The sequence below is a fragment of the Vombatus ursinus genome, unplaced genomic scaffold, assembly GCF_900497805.2.
Source record: "Vombatus ursinus unplaced genomic scaffold, bare-nosed wombat genome assembly UNPS02014833.1, whole genome shotgun sequence".
Lineage (NCBI taxonomy): Eukaryota > Metazoa > Chordata > Mammalia > Diprotodontia > Vombatidae > Vombatus > Vombatus ursinus.
The window spans coordinates 775,147-798,062 of NW_020954611.1; positions in this window are offsets into that span (position 1 = coordinate 775,147).

The following is a 22,916-nucleotide window of genomic DNA, read 5'->3' on the forward strand; positions in this document are numbered from 1 at the left end:
TAGTGTTTCTGATTTCTGAGGTGTAAATATTCATGCTGAAAATTCAACAATTGGCTCTTGGTAGGAGCTAGTTCTAGCACATGCCCAGTAGTATGTCACATACACACAGATAAATAAAGTACATGGAAGTAGTTTCAAGAGGGAAAGATTGCAGGAAATCAGGAAAGACCTCTTGTAGGAGGTGGTCCCTGAGATTGGTCTTGAATTCTGTATAGGATCTCAGTACATCTTACAATCACAGTCATCCTGAAGGGAGCTCCTGAGAGGAAAGCAGAAAGTATAACTAAAGTGGGTGCTTTGCACAAAGAGAGTTCCAAAAGCCCCTATGAAGATCCACCTCTCATTTTCATCCTTCCTCACCAAAGTGGGCCCTTTGAGTCATATAGTCCTAAGAATTCTGTGAGGCAGAGGTAAAGAAGAGGAGTGTATGCCACAGAAGGAACCACGTGTATAAAAACAGAGATGGGAGATAAGCTATCATTTATTGGGAATAGCTAGTTGGTGAATTTGACTAGACTAGAGAAGGGAAGTAATATGAAATAAAGCAGGAAGGGTAGATGGGAACCAGATAATAGAGGACTCTAAATTTTAGGCTGAGGATTCTGCATTTTATTGTAGAAGCAATAGGGAGTCATTGAATATTTTTTGAGTGTTTATCTGTAACTAATGTATCTATGTGTGTGTTATATAATCAGATCAGTGTGTTTTAGGTATATTATTTTGACAGCTATGTGGAGGGTTGATTGGGGAATGGGAAAAACTGGAGACAGGAATCTCAGTTAGGAGGTGATTGCAGTAATCCAAGTGAAAGGATTTAAGAGCCTGAAGTAGGGTAGAATCTATGTCAGGAGAGAAAAGAGGATCGAAGAGAGAGATTTGTATAGAGAATCAATAAGATTTGTCAAGTGATTGGATCTAAAGACTGAAGGAGAGGAAAGAGTTAAAGATGACTCCAAGGTTGTGGTGGTTAATAAGATGAACAATAAAAAATAAATTAAGGTACCCAAATAGGACCTCATCCAAGTTCTACTCTCACATACGAGGATCTCAGCACATCTTATAATAATTTGTCTCCTATAATTGACATACTACAATCAGAGTCATACTGAAGGGAGCTCCTGAGAGAAAACAGAAAGTATAACTAGAGAGGGTGCTTTGCACAAAGAGAGTTCCCAAAAGACCCTATGAAGATCCACCTCTCATTTTCATCCTTCCTCACCAAAGTGAGCCCTTTGAACCATATAGTCCTGAGTGGCTGAAATAAGAATGAGGAGGGGTCAAGGCCCAGGGTTCAAGGATAATGGCACTATATAGGTTTGGATATGTCACCTCTCTGAGTATCTGTTTTCTGTTTTGTAAAATGATAGGGTTGGTCTAATTGTCACTAAGGTCCCTTTCAGCTCTAATATTTTAGAATTCATAGTCACCCCTTTCCTAGTCTCAGAATTTGAGACAAAAAGATTCTCTCTTCTTCAAGGACTTACCTGAAGGTGAGAAAGACCAAAGTTAATCTTTCATTTTTATAGTTTGGATTTGTTTTGTTTTATTTTGAGTAAAGGCCCAATTCATTATGCACATTAACCTTAGACACTCAGATTTGACTTGAATATTAAGCATAGGTAGATGAGTTAAGTAGAAAGCTGCCAGTCCAGGGAAAATTTCGAGTCTCAGGAAACTTGAGATACAGGAGGAAAGATTTTCAATCGCTAGTACTACTTGAAAAACTCGAATTATGTGAACTTCTACTTGTGGTTGGATATGACTGGTAGTTAAAAAAATCATGGTGCTGAATGTTCATTTATAGAAGCCTGCTTCTTGTGGATCAACCTGTTCTGTTTGGGTCAGAGCTGGTAGTGTCTTTATCAGCATTCGCTGTGTTTGGATGGAAGGAAAGGCTGAACATTGGTTGTCTCAAAGGAATCTGGGAAAATAGTCCTGGTCTGACCAGAGATCAAATGCCAGATGAGCCCAGTTCTGGGAGAGGGAGCTCTGGGATAGGTGACTAGGTTCACAAGCCAACAGAGTCACTGGATGACAAGCTTTGTTTTGTTTACTAATCTATTATCTCCTTTTATGTGGGTGATGACCCTCTCCCCTTTGGTACTTAAAAGGGACAGCTGACAGGCTATATAGAATGTATCTCACATTAAAAGGACTGAACTGTGACTTCTAAAAAAAATTATAGCTTTCATTTTTATATCAACTTCATTTTTGCATGCATCCCTTCCCTCCCTTTACCTGGTGAGCCATCCCTTGTTGCAAAGAACAAAAATATAGATGACAAAAAAAGCATTTCAGTGAAACTCACCAACATATGAGTATTCCACACCCATAATTCCCCCATCTATGCAAAGATGGGAAGAGGGGTGAGGAGGTAGATTTTTCTCATCTCTTCTTTGGGGCCAAGTTTTGTCAGTATTTCATAGTCTTTAATTTAGTCACTTTGTTTTGCTTGTATGGTATTCTTAAAATAATATTATATTGATGCTTATTTATATAACTTCCCAGTAATGCCCCACCTCTACCACCTAGAAGACTCCTTTGTAACAAAGAGACACAGTTAGGTAAAACAAACCAATCGACTCATCAGCAATGTCTGACACTATGGACATGGTTCCACAACCATAGCCCACCACTTCCTTCTTGGAAGGAGAGAATATGTATTTCATCATCATTAGTCCTTTGGAATCAAGGATGATCATTACATTAACTTGAATTTTGACATTTTTGAATATTGTTTCCCTTACATCATTGTGGATGTTGTTTTCTTGTGAGCTGTGACTCTTCATAAATCCAAGAAATTCTTTTATATTTGGCCTAGGCAAGGCAAATTCAAGTTGTCCATTCTGGGTAACAACGGATTGACTCAGAAAATGGGGCAGGGGAGGGGGGAGCAACGGAAGCATTAACATCCGATTACAGTAATGTGTTCTAACCGTAACACATCTTCATTAAGTAGATGATAGATAAAAGGAGACATTAAAAATAACTTACAGCTTCAGTCCAAAGGTCAACAATTGCTTTCTCAGTGCTCCCCAAAGCAATGGGAACTGATTAATGGGCTTCATTACTTGGTGTAATGGGCGGAGATGATGGCCTCTAGCGTCTGCCCTAGATGGTATGAAGGGGCAGCAAACCCGAATGTATTACTCTATTGCTCGTACTAATGAGGTTCCCCAAGTTTTCAAGCACTTAAATCACAAAGCAACTACTCTACTGCTCAGTGAAAGGAACAAAGGAAGCTACCCCCACTGTCAGCCTTGGTGACTCCTTACCACTAGTTTAAGGGATTTGGAAGAGGTCATTATCTGAGCAGCAGTAGCCTTGCCATGTTCCATCTCTCACTCACTATAATGAGAGGAATAAATGAAAAATTAATGGCTTTATAATAACATTTCCTCTTTCAACCATTTGATCATAGAGTGGCAATATGCCCAGGAGGCTGGCAATATTATTCCTGTAAGAATTACCCCTTCAGCAAACCTTTGTGCTATATTTTCTTTGTGGCTTGTTTTAAAGAGCACCATGCACTAAGTAAACACATATCTGGGATTCTTTCCTAACTTCTGAGGAGTGATCCATGTGCCTTCCAAAGCATTAGCTATGCATAATGTCTTTATGGATGGTTAATGTTAGACAGGTTTTCATAGAGATTTTAAAAAAAATCTACTCTTGAACAACTTTGAGGAACCATTTGTAACTTCTAATCGTGGAATGCTTCAAGGTTTATGGAACAGTTTCTTTACCCAGTGAATTTGGTATTGTGAGAATTCCCATTCCCATTTTACAAATGAGGAAATAAAAGATTACATAGGATCATGTATTTGTAGCCTGAAGGGATATTAGAGGCCATTGAGTACAACCCTCTTATTTTATAGATAAACTGAGGCAAAGAGGAGTTAGATGACTTGTGTAACCTCACACAGGTAGTAAGTATCTGATGTAGGATTTGGGGTGAGGAAGAATAAGGAGTCCAGGATGACTCCCAGATTGTGAACCTGAGGTCCTGGGAGAATGGTGGCACTATCTGAAGTCATAGGGAAGTTTGGTCGGGGAGAAGCGTGGAGGGGATAGATGAGTTCTGCTTTAGACATGTTGAGTTCAAGAAGTCTACTGGACATCTAATTCAAAATGTCTAATAGGAAGTTGGAAAAGTAAAACTGGAGGTCGGCGGAGAGGTTAAGGCTGGATAAGGACATTTGAGAATCATGTGTGTAGAGATAATTGAAATCATGGGAGTTATGAGACCACCAAGGCAATAGTATAGAGGGAGACAGAAAGCAGACCCAAGACAAAGCCCTCTGACACACTCATGGTTAGTGGGAGTGACTTGAATGAAGATATGGCAAAGGAGACTAAGAAGGAGTGGTCAGAGAGGTAGGAGGAGGATCGGGAGAGCATGGTGCCTTGAAAACCTAGAGAGAAGAGAGTATCAAGGAGGAGAGAGTGATCAGCAGAGGCAAAGGCTACAGAGAGAATGGTCAAGGAGAATGGGGATTGAGAAAAGGACACTGGAGGTGGTGATTAGGACATCACTGGTAACTTTGGGGAGAGCAGTTTTGGTTTAGTTGAAAGATCAATGACTACAGGTTAAAAACACTCTGCATTCAAGTACCAGTTACTATGTTGAACAACAACAACAACAATAATGATAATGGCTAATATTTATATAGTACTTACTTTGTGCCAGGCACTGTGCTAAGAACTTTACAAATATTATCTCATTTGGTCTTCACAATAATCCTATGAAATGGGTACTGTTATTATCCCCACACCATAGGTGAGGAAACTGAGGCAAACAGAGGTGAAGTCACCTGGCTGGTAAGTGTCTGAGGCGAGATTTGAACTCAGGTCTCCTTGACTCCAGGACTAGCACTCTATCCACTGTGCAACCTAACTAGCAGCTTTGAAATCTCGGTCAAGTAATTTGACCCTTTGAAGCTTTTTTGTCTTCTGTAATATTACAATAGTTGTACTACCTACCACATGTAAGAAAGCACTTTATAAACTGTCAATTGCTGTATACAAATGTGACATAATTATAGCTTCCCATTGGCAACCAAGTAGCATGGAGAGTATAGTGCTGGACTTAGAGTCAGGAAGACCTGGGTTCAAATTCTGACTGTGACCCTTGCTAGTTGTATGATCCTGGACAAGTCACTTAACCTTCCACAGCCTCAAGTTCCTTCATCTGCAAAATGAGTTTATTATATAGTATAATATGATATATAATGTATATATATTAAACCTCATAGGTTTGTTGTGAGAATTAAATGAGACTATTTATTATCCTCTTTGCAAACATTAAAGCGTTATATCAATGTTCATTTTTTTCTGTTTTTTCTCTCCTATTCCCTCTCCTACCAGAACTTGAACTAGGTTCTGAGTTACACACAGATAAGGAAACTGAGGTTCTGAGAAATGAAATGACTAGAGTAGGGCCACATAGCTACTACTTCTCAGTGGCAGAATTTGAATTCAAGTTTTCCCTCCTCTAAGTCTAGCACTCTATCCATTGCTACTTAGCTGGATGGATTAGATAAGGTGACTTAGCTAATGTCATATAACCAGCAACCAGGTCTTCTAACTTCATATCCAGGGTTAAGGAAATGGGCATGGGTAGCACACAGCTAGGAGACTATGTGCAGACTGCCAAGTGAAGCATGGGTAGAGACCCAACCTGCTGTACAGCTCTGCTATGGATGCCAGTAGCTTATCTTTATGTATATTTTTGATGGGTCAGATAATGGTCCAGAGCTTGGTTTGTAACCAACTAAATGACTTTATCAACTTTCTTTTTAATTATGAAGACTTGTTGAATTTGCTGTCTTGTACAATCTGTGATTTGTTGAATCACTTAGAGACCCAGACCTGCAATATTTTTTTGATCTAGACTATAGCGTTGTAAATTCCTTGGGAGCAAAAGTCCATTCAGTTGGAAGGGAGCCCTTATTACAGTCATTCAACAGTAATGTCTAAGATCCCATGTCACACTAGAGCTATGTTGATGGTATTTTCTGGAAAATATACTTTGTTGAACCTCTCATAGAAGTAATCCCCAAAGGCTCCTTAGAGCTGGACCAGAGTAATCAGCTTGACCCTCAGAAGGAGGTGTAATTTGCCCTGACAGTAGCACTATCAAGACATCTCAGAGTAGACAGGGCAATCAGTCTGGTTTCTCCCACATGACTCCCTCAAATTTTAAAGTTGTTCTCTATATCTCCCAAGACACAAGAACCAGACTACTTGATTACAAATAGACATTTAGGGAGTTTCCCTGACTCCAAATCGTTCAAGCTTCAACACCATGAAAAAAGAAAATAGATTTCTCTCTCCCCTAATTATCTGTAAGAATGACTATTTTTCTCCCTTTGCAATTACAGCATTAGAATAATTTGCTTACATGTAGCAAGGACACTGAGGCAGGTAGGTGGTGCCGTGGAAAGAGTGACAGGGCCTGGAGTCAGGAAGACTCATCTTCCTCAGTTCAAATCTGGCCTCAGACACTTACTAGCTATGTGACCCTGACTTAACTCAGTTTCCTCATCTGTAAAATGAGCTGGAGAAGGAAATGGCAAACCACTCCAGTATCTTTGCCAAGAAAACCCCAAATGGGATCTCAAAGAGTTGGGCGTGACTGAAAATGACAGAACAACAACAAAAAGCAAATAAATGTTATGGTGGAGAGAAAGTAGTGTATGTAAACTACATTAATCAACTACAGGAATATAAGTATAATGTGTCTAGAATGAGGGAGTTGATAGACCTGTTATACATGGCCCTGGTTAGAACACCCCTGAAATATGGTATTAAGTTCTGCGTATAACATTTCAAGAAAGACATTGACAGGCTTGAATAATTTTAGAGAAGGATGATTTGAAATTGTATTGCATAAAATTGGTTAAAGGAACTGGGAATATTTATCTTAAAGAAAAGAAGGTGGGTAAACATGAACAATGCCAGTTTGAAGGTTTGTCATGTGAAAAAAGAACTAGACTTATTTTGCTTAACTATAGGGGTAAACTTAGGTCCATTCAGTAGAAGGTACTGGAAGGGGCAGTTTTTGAATAATGCAAGGGAAAATTTCCTTTAGATAATTAGATTTATCTGAAAATGAAATAGATCAATTTTGTAGGTAGCAAGTTTCTTATTTTTGGAGATCTTCTAGTGGGGGCTGAATGACTATGGTTGGAATTTTGTAGAGCAAGATCATAATTCAGGAAGGGATTTGAATAGATAACCTTGATTGTTATTTAGTCATTGTCATCTTTATTGACCCTTTCAACTCTAAGAATTCTGTGAAAGTACTTTGTAAACCATAAGGCATCATAGAAATGGGAGCTGTTATTATTATTACTGTTTCATTCTCATCTTTTCAATGGAGGTCAGATAGAAATGGTTCTGAGGCAAGTTGATATTCCACTGTTTTTCTTTTACCTTTAATGTTCTGTGGACTATTACACAGGGAGGTAAAGTCACTTTCTTTTATAGTTCAAGTATATTTTTGAGAATTTTATACTTAATGAGTACAGATGACATTTTGATATTGCAGAAAGATTCCACAACAAGATGAAGCTATTTCAAGTACTAGTTTTTTGTTTTGTTTTGTTTTTTGGAGACAGAACTATAACTTGTTAATAAGTAGTTAATAAGATGTTTTGATGTTATTTCCTCCTCAACCAAGAAGCCATACTTATAGGATCATAGATTTGGACCTAGAAATGACTTCAGAGGTCATCAAATTCAACTCCCTTATATTCCAAATAAGAAAGCTAAGGCCCAGAGAAGTTGTCACTTGCCTGTGATCTCACATTCAGTAAATGTCTAAAGTAGGAATCTCTAAGTCAAGCACTCTATCCATCATACAATACTGTCTCAGGTCTATTTAGGAGAAATAATGGTGAGTTTAAGGCAGTACTATAAATTGCTTAAACTTTTGCCCTAAAATAAGCTATATAACTTATACCACTTGTGCTTGGCGTTATTGTATTGGTGATATGTTTTAAACAGAGAACAGTTGTCCCCAAGAACATAAAATGCTCTAGGGGTCTCGCTATATTTGGGTACATTTTATATATTTGAAGAATGTGAATAAGACATGAGTACCAAACTTAAAAACATTGCCATAATCAATAATTGCAGTAGAAATGTGGCATTTTCAAGTACCTTATTCCAATAATTGTGGAATTGGTAAGGAGTAACACTTTACCACCTTGAGATTTTTTGCCACCCATTTTTTTTCTCCTCAGGCAATATATTGTTCTCTTATAAATGTTCACAGCCTTTTTTTTGAAAAGTCATACAACTTGTGAATGCTTTGTACAGAGTGTATAAACACACAATTGGCCTATATTTGAGAGGGCCATTGGTGTTTGCATTTTTGGTAGTAGATATGTGACCCCTTCTGATAATCAAGGTGGAATCAAGTTTGTGTCTAATAATAATAGCTAGCATTTATATAGGACTTTACAGTTTGACTCCAGGTCCAGTATACAATCCTCTCTGCCACTTAGCTTCCATAAGAAGAAGCTGGTGAAATTCTCTGCAAGTAATTTGTGTGCCATTGTGAAGTATTTGAGCCAATAAATATGGGTCTGTCATGATTCTGCCATTTCTCAGTTTTGCTAATAAAACAATTTGTTACCTCCCTTGAAGTAATTGTTCTCTCATTTGCCATATTAATAATATTTCTATTTTGCATTTGATCTAATTTGAATTTTCTTTATATTGGACTTCTTACAGCCATATAGAAACAATCAGAGGTTTTCTACACCCTTTTCTTTGGGCATTTTCTTTCTCCTTTGATTTTTTTTTTTGCTTCTCAATCCCTTGTAGTAAAGGTTTTTATTTATATTCAATTATTTATTTTGTTTTTTGAATTGCCTTGACTCCTTTTACCTTACTCACTTTACTTGTTTAACTGCTTTTATTTGTTGATTTTGAGAATCTAGAATTTCTGGTATACCTTTGTTTTTGGCATTTTTTTCTTCATTTATTTTTGGCTTTTAATACTGCTATATGATCACATTTTCTACTGGGCAAACTAGCTAGATATTGGCAAAATCTTCCAATGTATCTTTTTACATCTCTTTAATAGCTTTCTAAGTTATTTCTTCCATGATTGTATTTGACATTTGTCCTCAATATTCCTTAACAGAAAGATCTATACACACACACAAGTGTGTGTATATATGTATGTATATGTATATGTGTGTATATATGTATGTGTATGTGTGTATATATGTACACGCATATAAATATATACACACATACACATACGCACACACACCCGCACACCGACATATGTATATTTTGCAACTCTTTTTGTCATAGCTATGAACTGGAAACTAAAGGGGTACTTACTTAATGGGGAAGAACTAAACAAATTGTGGTATATGAATGTAAAAAAATATTATTGAGCTATAAGAAATTACAAAATAGATGGTTTCAGAGGAAAGTGGGAGGACCTGTGTGACCTCTATGAGGCAAAACTGGGAGAATATTTACACAATAACAGCATTATAAAGAAAAAAACATTTTTGAAAGACTTTAGAATTCTAATTAATGTCATGATAAACCACAATGTCAGAGGACTGCAGGCAAAACATACCACCCATCTTCTTCCAGAGAGGTGATGGACTTAAAATACAGAATTAGAAATGGTCAATGTGGGAATTTGTTTTGCTTGACTCTGCATATTTGAATAAGGATTTTTTTTTTGTATTATTTAGTTAGGTGAGAAGAAGTAGAAGGTGAGATACTAAATGCATGTAAAAATAAAATTTTAAAAAGGAGTATTCCTTCATAGGCCAGTTTTTTTTTCTCTTATAGTTCTTACTGTGCCAGTAGCTGCTGCCTACTCTATTATGTACAGGTCCTGAATTTTTTTTTAATTTTCTGTATCAGCAATTGTGAAAGAATGCATTTGTTCATGATGGTTATAGCAAATATCAGTTTGTCTGAGTTATTCTGTTTTGGTGGTGTTGTATTACTAATTAGATATATGCTATCAAACTCAGGAAGGGCTTTTTAAAAAAAATCTAGCGTAAGTATAACCACTTCTCTTGAAAATCATTTGTGGCATAGATACTGTATTTATTGTCCATTTTGTTATTAGATAGAATTGCTGAAGTCGGTAGTACATGAAGATTTGCAGTGTCTTCAGAATCTTAAATTTTTCCCTCTTCTGATTTAACTCCTCAATTTTCACCCATTTTGTTTAATCTAGTTTTAGAAATGAAGTTATGCCTTATGATTTCTCTGCATTGATCCATATTACATTGTTGTGTAACTTAGAGCTGACTGCATCATTGATAAAAAGCATCATGAAGCCCTCACTTAGAACTGGTATGATCTGTTTCCAGTTTTGTTATGATATGTTATTAGAGCATAATAAAAGAATTCCTATCTTGAGTCCTCTAAGAGATGGACTGTGCCACAGGGATCTATTTAGATGGCTGTGATGTGTAATGTCCCATTCTATATCTCCAATGGAGACTGCTTTCTACCTTGGTGGAAAGCAGGAAGATGGCTGTGGTTGGGAGATTACTCCTTCACTCTCCTATTTTCAAAATGGGTATTGGTGGTAGAAATGTGGTTATCTCTACTGATCATTTATTAATCTATCTGTCATTTATCTGTCTATCATAAATAACATATTTGTAATTTAGGGGTTCAGTGTTTTTCTGGGGTCCAAGATAAAGTAATTCTCCCTGTTTACTCTGATTGGGAAGTAGTCCTGCTCCAGGCTGGGAGAGTAAAAGCTTAGTCTTGACCAGCTCAGCTCCTTTTCCACCAAACACATGTAACACAAAATACAATCATTGATGGTAAGCGAATATATTTATCTAATCAAACATTAAAACAATAATTGGGGAAGTTATACATATTAAGTTAGGTGATAGTACACACAAGAGTCAGAGGGTTCTGCAACTCAGGAGCAACCAATGAGAGAATGATCTCACCCGAGAAACTTGCCCTTAGCAGTCTCTGGGGGTGTAGGCTTTGAGAATCAAGGGTGCTGTTGGGGGCACTCACTTTCCCGCATGCCTGTAGTTCCAGGAGCTCCTGTTAGTTGTTTACACTTCTCTAGATTTCTCCTCTCTTCTCTCCAATGATTCAAAGTCACATCTTACATGTAGGTGGCATCACAGGTTCAGTCTCTTGACCAATCAGGAGTCCTATTTCTCTACATAGATACAACACCAAATGGTTGTTCTTCTAGGAACTGTTCAAGTTAACCTGGGCAAGGGAGTTATATTCCATTTCACACATACATACACACACACTCATGATTCAATGCCATTTTCAATAATGTATTTCTCTCAGGTGGAGTATTGTTTTTTAGGATTTTTTTTTTTTTTGCTTTGCATCTTACCTTTTCATGCTACCAGAAAATGAAGGAGCACCACTCACTTCAGTATCTAGCTGATTATCATAGTGGTGCTAAGTAGGATTAGCCAGAAAACCTAAATCACTGTGTCTGTTTCTTTCCTTCTGAGGTGCGATCATATCACACTGAATGGGGAGCTAGCTTGATCAATGTTTTTAGCAGAGTACAACTGTCCAGCTTTTCAGGATTCCTTCACACCTACTTTTACAGTCTTAGGACTTGCAAATTCCCTGTCCTGCAGCATGCTGGTTAACAACATTTTGCTGTTATTTTGCTGTTTCCCACGTACCCCTTTATGACATGGACAATGTCTTGGTCTTTGAGGGGGTAGTGCTGGTGATGATAATTATAATCTAATGAGGGTTGACTAGATGGGGAGGAATAGAGAGCACTTACATTCTGACTCTATTTTTACCCCTAACTTGCTGTGTGAGTCTACTAAGGTCACTTAATTAAAGCAAATCTCATTTAAGTCCGTTCATACTATATGCCAGATATCACACTAGGGATAGAAAGGCAAAAATGAAAACATTCTTTTGTCTCAAGGAGTTTATATTCTACTGGAATAAGAAGAACAAAAGTTTTTAAAATCCATATGTGAAAAATAAAAAAAAAATTTAGAGAAATTTTAGTTCTAGGAAAGACTTTAGAGATCACCTAGTCTCATCCCCTACATATTATTTGGGTGAGGAAATTGGGACCAAGAAAAGGGACACATCATGTGATGGGCATACTATACAACATGCCACATCATGCATTGGATGTGTTATGTCATGTAATGAGGCACCATGTATATGATGGTTTGCCATGCCATGTGACAAACATACCACATCATATGACAGACACACTATGTCATGTGATGGCTATATGTCATGTGATGGACACACAATGACATCACAAGATGGCATAGTACATTGTGTTATATATGACATGACACACTATGTCATATGATGAGTATGTGTCATGTGATGGACACACAACAGTGACATCACATGTGACATAGTGCATTACACAACACACTACGTCATGTGACAGACACTGCTACATGCTGCCAACTCAAAGCAAAGTCTATGTTCTGTTTACAACACATGTTGATCAGAGCCAGATCAGCAGGCCTGGACTCTTCCCAGCTTCCTCTCTGGCCATTGGTTATGATGAAAAACCAGACCCATTTCTGAACCTACGGGGTCAGGGCCAGCCCTCTCCTCCATCGAAGCTCTCTTTAATCCCCAGGTGCTTGCGCAGGGATTCCCATCAGGCTTTTGCCTGGTGGGTAGACTAGTTAACTGTGGGAATAGATTAGACGGTACTCCAAGTCTTTAAACTTTGTTCTAGTTTAGAAAAAAAAACCCACCAAGTTTCCTCTCTCTTTTTGAGGCAGCCGCAACATGAGCCCCAGGGGACTGGTCCCTAAACATAACGTCTCTGAGATAATCACCATTCATTGCGTTTGCCTGCCCAGGAGGGACTGGAAGACGTGGAGCTCACCAATAAACTTTGATGCAAAATCGGTCACATCTTTTCACTGGGTGGAAAATATTTTTGGTCACAGGCATTAAATCTGACAAAGCAGCCGAAAAGGGAATCACCTCATCCCTGTACTTTATCATTGTCCTCTTCCTTTTTTTAAGGCTGAGAAATCTGCTGCTGTTGCTCTTTTCCTTTCCAAAGAGGCAAGGGCATCAAAGCGTGCTGACACAAGTCACTTTCATGTATATTCATTAAAAATTCATGCTTAAAAAGTAAGGTTAGAGGGGAAGGGGGAAATCTCAGAAATTGTGTTATTTCATAAAGCAAAATACATCAAATGGCTAAGCAAAGAACACATTTCCCTTTGAAAATAATTACTCCAGACAGGCAATTTGTATCAGAATATCCCTCTAGCAACAGAGATTAGAGTGATGGAATGTTACAAATAATGTTTCTGACTGTGATGGGCAGAGGAATGGAAGTTGGTGCAGAGAGCTTGGCCCCAAGGCCTATTAGCCTATTGTATACATTTCCATTGCTATTCATATCTCAGTAGGCCCTTACTAAGTCACAATTCCTAAAGAAACTTGGATTTTCCTCAAAGACTATGCTGTTGTCTTCATATTAAAGGAAAACAACTTTAATGCTTCTAGTGGGCAAGGCTAGAGATATGGTGGAGGACTCAGGAATGCAAGTAGGAGTGGGGAGGCGTTTGGGGGCAAGTAAATGGACTGATTTCCATATTCTAATCTGTGATACAGTGATTTCTTTGTTATACATCATAATAAAATAGTCTGGTCAACAGAGAGATGTTATCAATATAATACAAAGATGACCACTTTAAAAATGATTCTAGCATTTTTTGAAGGAGATAAAGGTTCCTGGACTTGTGATTTCATGGGCATTAAGAACTCCATTGTGGAAAATACATCCATTGATTTTGGTCAGTATCTCATCTGCATTTTATGTTGTTTTGACATTTGCCTTGAGAGGTTCACCATGGTTACCCATGTGTCAGAGGCAGGACTTGAAGTTAGATCTTCTGGATCTTTGATTTATTTTATTACTCTCCCATTTCCACAAAGGGAAGAGAAGAAAGTCTAATAGCTAGGCAAGTATAATGATATATCTAAGGAAGGAACTAAGTTGCACAGCGGCTAGCATGCTGTACTTGGAGTCAGGAAGCTGTGAGTTCAAATTCAGCCTCAGACCCTTCCTAGCTGTGTAATCTTGGGCAAGTCATTTAACCTCTGTTCTCCTCAGTTTCTTTAAATGTGAAATGGGGAAAATAACAGTGTCTATCTCTCATAATTGTTGTGAGGATAAACTGAGGTAATATTTGTAAAGAGCTTAGCACTATGTACCTGGCACATAGTAGGTGCTGTGTAAATGCTTTATTATTATTAATCAATGTGAAACAAGGTGTTTCAATACAAATTAAGTAATTTGATTTCCTTCTTTGCATTTGTATATCATGGATTTCCCCTCCTGCTTTTCTCTGTTAAATAAATTAAATCTTACCTAAACAGTGAGTACAGATTACTTACTGCAATGGGAAGTATGAAGAGATATCTAGTAGTAAGAGGTGATGAGTAACATGTTGGGTAGATCTAATTAGCTAGTTAAATTTCTGTTTGTATTAGCTTCACCTTATTTTTCTCTGTGTCAGGACGTGGTAGGTATATGCCAACAATCTAAGCATCTATTATGTTCCCACCGTGTACAAATCCCTGTACTATGTGAAATTAAAAGAAGCTAAGCATATGTTGTTATTTTATTTCCAGAAAGTCAAAGAATCTAATTCTAAATAAATTAAGCCTTGATCAGGAGCGTCTAGCAATGCTGACCTCAGGAGAGTAGACAGGTGTGTCAGTAAGTTTGGCACATCATTTAGTCACAAAAAGTTACTAAAGAAGACCAAGGATTATGGATATTTCTCTAATCAAGTATGAAGAGCCAGGAAAATTTTTCTAATATGTCACAGAATTTCAGATTTTTGCTGAAATTATGGTATATTTGTTCTTTTTCCCTGCTAGTTCCAAGTAACATTCATCTATACAGAAAGTACAAGTTGGTTTCTTTCCTAAAGGAGAAAGTGAAAAGACAGATGGAATGTATCTCTAATCTCTAAATTAGCAGTTCCCAAAGGGTGGTTCAGGGATCTCTAGAGGTTTCCCAGATCCTTTCATGTGGTCCATGAAATCAAAGTCTATTAAGGTAAATACTGATAGATATGAGCAATGGTGAGCTGGTGAATGTTTAACAATCACTTCTCTGAAAAAATGTGCTTTTAAGTTTAATCTGTTTTATTAATGTTTTCATGATTACTTTCTTAAATCTAGACAATTAATATAACAATAAATCAAGCCCTAATTTGTAGCATTTGCCAGTTTCTGAGGTCTAAATTCTCATTATGAAAATTTAACTAGTACAAGTTGACTCCAGCACACCTCTGAACATTACTCACATAAATAAAAGCTCTTTTTGGGGGACAGTCTATCATCATTTTTAAGAGTTTAAAGGGGTCATAAGAACAGAAAATTGGAGAACTTCTGCTCTAGGTTACCAAGGAGAATGAAGTGTTATGTGAAAAAAATAGAGAAAATGCTCCAAAGAAGAAATGAAAAAAGGAAAAAAAAGATGTATAGCGTCCAAGGATATGGAATAGTGGTAGATGGTCACTTTCAACTGAGGGATACTGAGACTGCTGCTTGTCATCTTGATAAAACAGTTTTTTGCTATCTTCTAGTGATTTGTATCCAGGACATAATGGACAGCGTACAGAGACTTGTCAAACCTGACAAGTACAACCTTCTTCTGGTGATTTATGTGGCCACAGATAATATCATTAAAAGGATATCATCCTTTATAGGAAAGCATTATTGTAAAGCATTGCTATAAAACATTACTAAGGATTGGGAAGTTGTGGGCAAAAAATATTTAAGGCCTTGGAGGAACAAGTGGTAATGTTTTCAGTACTACTGACAGTTGATGGCAGGTGGACAGCTATAATGGAAAATGTCTTTGATTCCTGCTACTGGCAGGCTGAAGTTGGTGGATTGCTTGAACTCTGAGCTGCAGTAGGGTTAAACTAAATCAGATGTCTGGAATGACCTAACTAATATGTGAGTTCCTAGGAATGCAGGACCACCAGAATGTCTAGAAGAGGTGACCTGGCCCTGGTTGGAAAAGGAGCAAGTCAAAGTAATCAATGGTGAGATTGGTCTGTGAGTAGCCCCAGCATTTCTAGCTTGGATGAGATAGGGAGACCCAAGTTCTCTCCCCTTGAATAATCGGCTAAGAAGCTGATTTCTGAGAATGGGTCTTTCTGGACCAGGGATGGAGTACACCTAACAAGGGATAGTAAAAACATATTTGCCTCATGCATTGTGAATCTAATCAAGAAGACATTAAACTGAAGCAGGATGGTGCCAGGAGAAAACTGCCAGGGTAGAGCGACTAAAATGATAACAGTAGAATAACAGATACGATGGAGAGGGCCCTGCATAAGAAAGGATGAATAATTCATTAGAGATAACATCCCCATAACTGAAAATTAAGATGAGCTATATTTCTGGCAAATAATTGATGAGCTTTTTTAATGGAACAGCTTTTTTTAAAACAAATATATATTTTTTTGCCCAATGATATATTTTACTATTAAAACTTTAACTGTTTGAAGAGGAAGCACAACAAAGTAGAAATAGTACCAGACTTGAGTTAAGGAGACACTTGGGTTAAAATTCAGACCCTAAAACTTACTAATTATGGACTTTGGTGACATTTTTACATTATTGCTATGGAACCTAAAAAGATTTTTTTTCTCTATACAACTTCCTTCTTAACTAATATCTTAATAACTGCTGAATTTTTCAGTGTGGACATTATCTAGGAAGGTCTATAGAGGAGTGCCCTAGACATCTATCTGTGCCCTTATTCTATTCCATATTTTTATTAATGGTTTCCATCAAGTCATGGATGGCTTGTTTATCAAATCTACAGATGACATGAACTAGGAAGAGATGGTTAAGAAGACTGATAATAAGAGATAAACCCCCTGGAAGTTCTTGACAGACTAGAACAGTAAACCAAATCTAATCTGATGAAATTTAACAGGCATAAATAAAAAGTTTTACATTTGGGTTCAAAAATTAATAGTAACACATATCCAGACGACAGCTCATGTCAAGTGGTCAATAAATATTTATTAAACACCTACTATGTGTCAGGCACTGTGCTAAGCTCTGGGGATACAAAGAAAGGCAAAAGACAGTCCTGGCTCTCACAGAGTTTACAGCCTACTAGGGGAGGTAACATATAAACAATCATGTTCAAACAAGCTACATACAGAATCATTTGGAAGTAGTTAACAGAGAGAAGACTATAGAATTGAGGGGGGATGGGAAGGGAACAAGCATTTATTAAGTGCCTACTATGTGTCAGGCACTGTGTTAAGCCCATTACAAATACTGTCTCATTTGATCCTCACAATAATCGTACTAGGTGGGTGCTCTTATTAGTTACATTTTGCATTTGAAGAAACTGAGGCAGACAGAAGTTAAGCAACTTGCCTAGGGTCATACAACTAAACTTGACCTCAGGTTTTCTTGACTCCAGCATCAGCATTTTATCCACTGCACCATTTAGCTGCCTCTCTGTTGGAAAAGGCTTCCTGTAGAAGCTAAGGTCTTATCTGGGTCTAGAATAAAGCCAGGAAAGCCAGGAGGCAGAGATGAGATGAGAACATTCTAGGAATATTCTTTTGCCAGTGAATATTCTGGCCAGTGAAAATGCCAGGAGTCAGGAGATGGAGAAGTGTGTGTGTGGGTCTAAGTGGTCCACAAACTCATTATGAATGCACAGTATGACAGTGCAGCCCCCAATCCTCTACCCTCCTAATTCCATCCTAGGCTGCTCTTGGAAAACATTCAATACGTCCATCCTTGGACTGGTCTTACAATCCCTGCTCACTAGTCCAACTCTGGTCTTCTGAAGCTGTACTGACATCCTCTGGCTCACACTTGCCAGCCAAAGCCTTCTTCCACCCGAGTTCCCTTTTCCTCTATCATGAAGCTAAGGGGAGAAAAACAAGGAGGCTGAAAATTCAAGCTGGGGTGGAATTCAAACAGGGGTCTGCCTGTTTCAAGCAATAAGAACCAATATGTGGTATTGAGTTGCGGCTATAATATAGGTTCTTGGTACAAGAAGGGCTTCCTCCATAGCACTATCCCCCCACCCCCTATCCTCAATTATATTCAAGGAAACCTCATCTTGATTCCTAAACTTTGGATTGAGATTGCAATGCAATCAAATCAGAATGGGTATTACTCTATGAATATTCTAGAGACATGATGCACAACCAGGCTCCATGATAGGTTGGGGAGGGAGAAATCTAAAAATGAGAAGTAAGATTAGATATGGAGTATTCTTCGGGACGTGTTTACATGTTTTAGAAATCAGAAAAGACTGAAAAAACCCTCCAGCTGTTTCATTCTCCTGCCAGCTGTTTGGGTATAATGTGGAAGCGGCCCAAATCTGCCTTCTCTGCCCGGCTCTTGGCCTCCTGTACATAGGTGCTTAATACTGGTGCGATGAAGCTCTTCCAGTTTGTTTCCCCTGTGAGATGTTGTTCTGGCCAGGCTCCTCCTTTGCTAATATTGTTGCTCATCTTTCTCTTGCCTCTTTTCTAAAGTTCTGGGGCTCAGTGCCAGGCAAACACTGAAGCCCCCGACTGCAGCATTTTGTTATGCACAGATTGCAGCGATACACGGAGACTAGGGAAAGCAAAGCAGCTGCTTGTCCCAGGGGCCCTCAGGGACTTTGTGTGTTTATTTCCTTTTATTTTTTTAAAGGTACTTTTTCTTCTTCGTGTTGTGCTCCGATTTTATTTTCAAAATTTCCAGAAGTAAATTGGATTTCTGCAGACCATTATGGGAATGATAACTGAGTAGCTTTTCTTTCTCTCTTCCCCTTCCCCATATTTCTCCCACTCACTCATAAATTTACTGTTTACTTGAACGGATTTTAACACTGATCCTGTGATTTTTTTTTTAAACCAGAAAGTCTTTTCCGATTTCTAAAACATGTAAACATGTCCCAAAGAATACTCCACATCTAATCTTACTTCCCATATTCAGACTTCTCCCTCCCCAACCTATCATGGAGTCTGGTTGTGCATCATGTCTCTAGAATATTCATAGAGTAATACCCATTCTGATTTGATTGCATTGCAATCTCAATCCAAAGTTTAGGAATCAAGATGAGGTTTCCTTGAATATAACTGAGGATAGGGGGTGGGGGTATAGTGCTATGGAGGAAGGCCTTCTTGTACCAAGAACCTATATTATAGCCGCAACCCAAATGTTAATTGGTATAAATGAAAACAAAATATAACAAATGAGATAATATGTGCAAAATGTTTTGCAAACCTAAAGGATCTATGTCAATGTTAGCAATTAGTTTAAAGGCAGCTAGGTGGTGGAGTGGAGAATGCTTGACCTGGCATCAGGAAGCTGTTGTTCAGTCATTTTTCAGTCATGTCTGCCTATTCATGACCCCATTTGAAGTTTTCTTGATAAAGATACTGGAGTGATTTGCCATTTCCTTTTCCAGCTCCTTTTATGGATGAGTAAACTGAGGTAAACAGGGTTAAAGTGACTTGCCCAGGGTCATACTGGTCTGAGAAGCCCCGAGTTCAAATTCTGCCTTAGAAACTACTTAGCTGTGTGGTCCTGGATGAGTCACTCAACCTCTATCAGCCTCAGTTTCTTCATATGTAAATTGGAGATCATAAAAGCATCTACTCACAGGGTTGTTGTGACGATCAAATGAGTTAACATATGTAAAATGCTTCTTTAAATATGAGTTAACATATGTAAAATGCAAACTTTAAAGCACTATATAAATTCCAGTAATCGTTATCCTTATCATCATCACCAAATCATGAAATATCCTCAGTGAAAGTATCTTGTGAAACTTGAAAGATGTAAAGGAAATAGTACCTTGCATATCAGTAAGTTAACCTTTAGAACTTTGTCACCCCAACAGAATGTATGGGCTGAAAATAGAAAGAGCTTATTTGTGTATGATACATGCTTGCTATTAGGAAAAACCAAGGATGGTTATGGAGTATGTGGAGAGGAGACTTTATGGTTTCATTCATTTCCAAGGTCCAAGGTCTTCTTAAACCTCTAACAGGTTAAGAGTGATGTCTATGGGGACAAGAACACTTTCCTAAAAAATCATTCCTTGGTCCCCTGTCTGGGACAATAACTAGATTGGGTTGGTTGGAGTTTTCGTAGAGAGTTGAATATTAGAGGCTTCTACCAGAACTTTTCATCATTCAGCAAGGTAGAAACAGAGCTTGTTACCTACTTAGCAAGGATATTTTGGTAAAATTGGAAGGTATCAAAAGATAGGCTGAAGTCAACTGCCTCCTCCATTTTTCCCTCCTTAGCTGATAGCTCACATCAAGCCATTTGTCCCAGATGCAAAGAATTCTTAGCTACTCTTCTTCCACTGTCAGAAAAAGAATAATAAAAATTATTTACATATATAAATCTGTGGTTCTTTATGTGCTTTGTGATTTATGGAACATATTTCCTCACAATAGCAATGTGAGCATTAAGACTTATATTTCAGAAAAGAGCAGCCTGAATTCAGAGTAGTCAAGTGGCTTGCTTAGGGTCACACAGTTAGTAGGTGCTGGACCCAGGCTTTGAAACCAGAGCTATCTTTGTTCCAGTTCTAGGACTTTCATTACTACATAACACTGGCCCCAGAGTGTTTTAGCTGTGGGTCAGACCTACTAGAGAAGTTCATATATTCATTTTATATATGTGTATATATTATATGCATAAATTATAATATGTAATATAACAATGTGTATATAGGATGTGTATATATGTGTGTATATGTATGTATTTCTTATATATACACATATATATGCTGGTAAAGGTGCCATCTTTTTAAAGGCAAGTTCACAGTTTCAAAAGATTTGGGAACAAAGTCAGGCTAGTGTTAGTGGGATTGTTACCCACACATAAATATTTAGAAATGTATATGTTCATATATATATATATTTAGCATAAAGGTAAATGTTGAAGGCATGTAAATGTGTGTGTGTGTGTGTGTGTGTGTGTGTGTAATGTTCATTGATGTTTCATGATCATTTCTAAATCTTCCACCTGCTTCAGCAAGGTGTCTTGAGAATAAATTACATTTTCTAATGCACCTAAGCATGGAGAAAGAAAGCTGCTCTGCAAAATAATTGCTGCAATGCCTTATGTATTAGGCTATCACATTGCAGCACCCTTAACATACTGGAGAATGGTCTCTCTCCTTGTTCAGTGATGACAACCCAAGCCAAGATCTTAGAGGCTAGTGCCAAATTCAGTAAGAATGGGAGAATGGAAAAGAAAAAAGAAGAAAGGAAAAATAAAAAAATGACCTGGATGGGATTGGGGATGAGAGATTGAGGATCAGATAGCTGAGAATAAACAGTGGTGAGGAAAGATGGGAAAGATACCGAGAGGCCAGGGAGGAGCAGATCTCCCGGCAACCACAGATCAGCCTCAGGGAAGTGAGAGGAATCCCATGCACTAAAATAACACAGCGCGTTTTGGTTAGAAGTAGAGAGCTCTATACTTCCCCACAGTTTTTGAAGACATTACTGTAATGTGGCTGAGTACAGCCATAGAATTTAGAGTGAGGCATCGTGCCTTGCTTTATGCAGCCTGACATCCCATGAGCTTTGTTGGCTGATCTACCATTCTGTCTGTCAAAAAATTTTATCAGGCAGCCGCTATATCACAGGCAGTGTGCTAAGCACTATGCTCAGCTATTGCTTCTGTTTGAAGATTTTTCTAATGCTTTCCCCCAGACCTCCCTACACTTGAAGACGAGTAGCAGGTGTGCACAAAGTCTTTTCTTCTGGATTCCTTCAGCCAGTCCTTGAATGGCATAATCTTGAGGTCCTTCCTCATTTCTGTTTTGCCCTATTCTGCGTGGTCCCCAGCTTATCAATTTGTCCTTCTTAAAATATGGCACCTGGAACAGAATCTGGTACTGCTGATGTCATTTGAGTATTAGCAGGACCATCACTACTCTTACTCTAAAGAAACCTAGGATTCTTTGTCTTCAAGCCAAATAATCATACAGGACTTAGAACTGGAGGGAACCTCAGAGAACTCCTAGGCCAGTTTTCTCAGCCCAGAGAGTTCAAGTAACTAAAGTCAGAGGCAAGAAGTCAGGATTTGAACCCAGGTGCTCTAATGTCAAAAGCAGTACTCACTCCAGCTCACAGCTCTCTCTCCTTAAGGGAGTACTAGTTGGAACTAAAGAGAGCATGTGGCCGGACTCATTCATTCATGGCCCATGCTGGAGGGACCGGACAACCAGCTGGAAATCATTACTAGAGAAGACCAGGGACATTTCTTTGATTCACGCACCAGTTTTGAGACCAGGGAATCTTCCCAATGCGGGAATTCACAATTTTGTGCATTAGTAGATAGCCTTAATGCTGCAATGAATTTCCACCAGGGCTCCAGTGAAGTTAAGTGTTATTATTAAAGGCGATAAAATCAATTTGAATTATTGCTTTTCCAGAATATAATCTTGCAGAATGATCCCAATGCTATCTAAAGAGAACAATGACTGATTGTTTAAGCAAATTATTTCACTATTCTTCCCATCTCCAACCTCCCCCTTCCACACCTCCCCCCCCCAAAAAAAGAAAAAGGATTTAAAAGGAGCCTGAAATGATTTGGTCTGTGGCTTGGTATGCCTAGATTATTAAAACCGAATGTGATGCATGGGGGAGGGGAAGGAGTCCTGCACCAGCAGCACAACTTTCTGTGCTCTAGTCTAATTTGTGCTAACTCCTTGTGTAACCTTAAGAAAGGTCTTCCCTCTCTTTTTCCCTTCCTCTCATTTTCTCCCTTCCCTCCTTCCTTCCTCTTTCCCTCCCTCCTTCCTTCCCTCCTTCCTCCCCTCTTTCCTTCCCTCCTTCCTTCCTTCCTTCCTTCCTTCCTTCCTTCCTTCCTTCCTTCCTTCC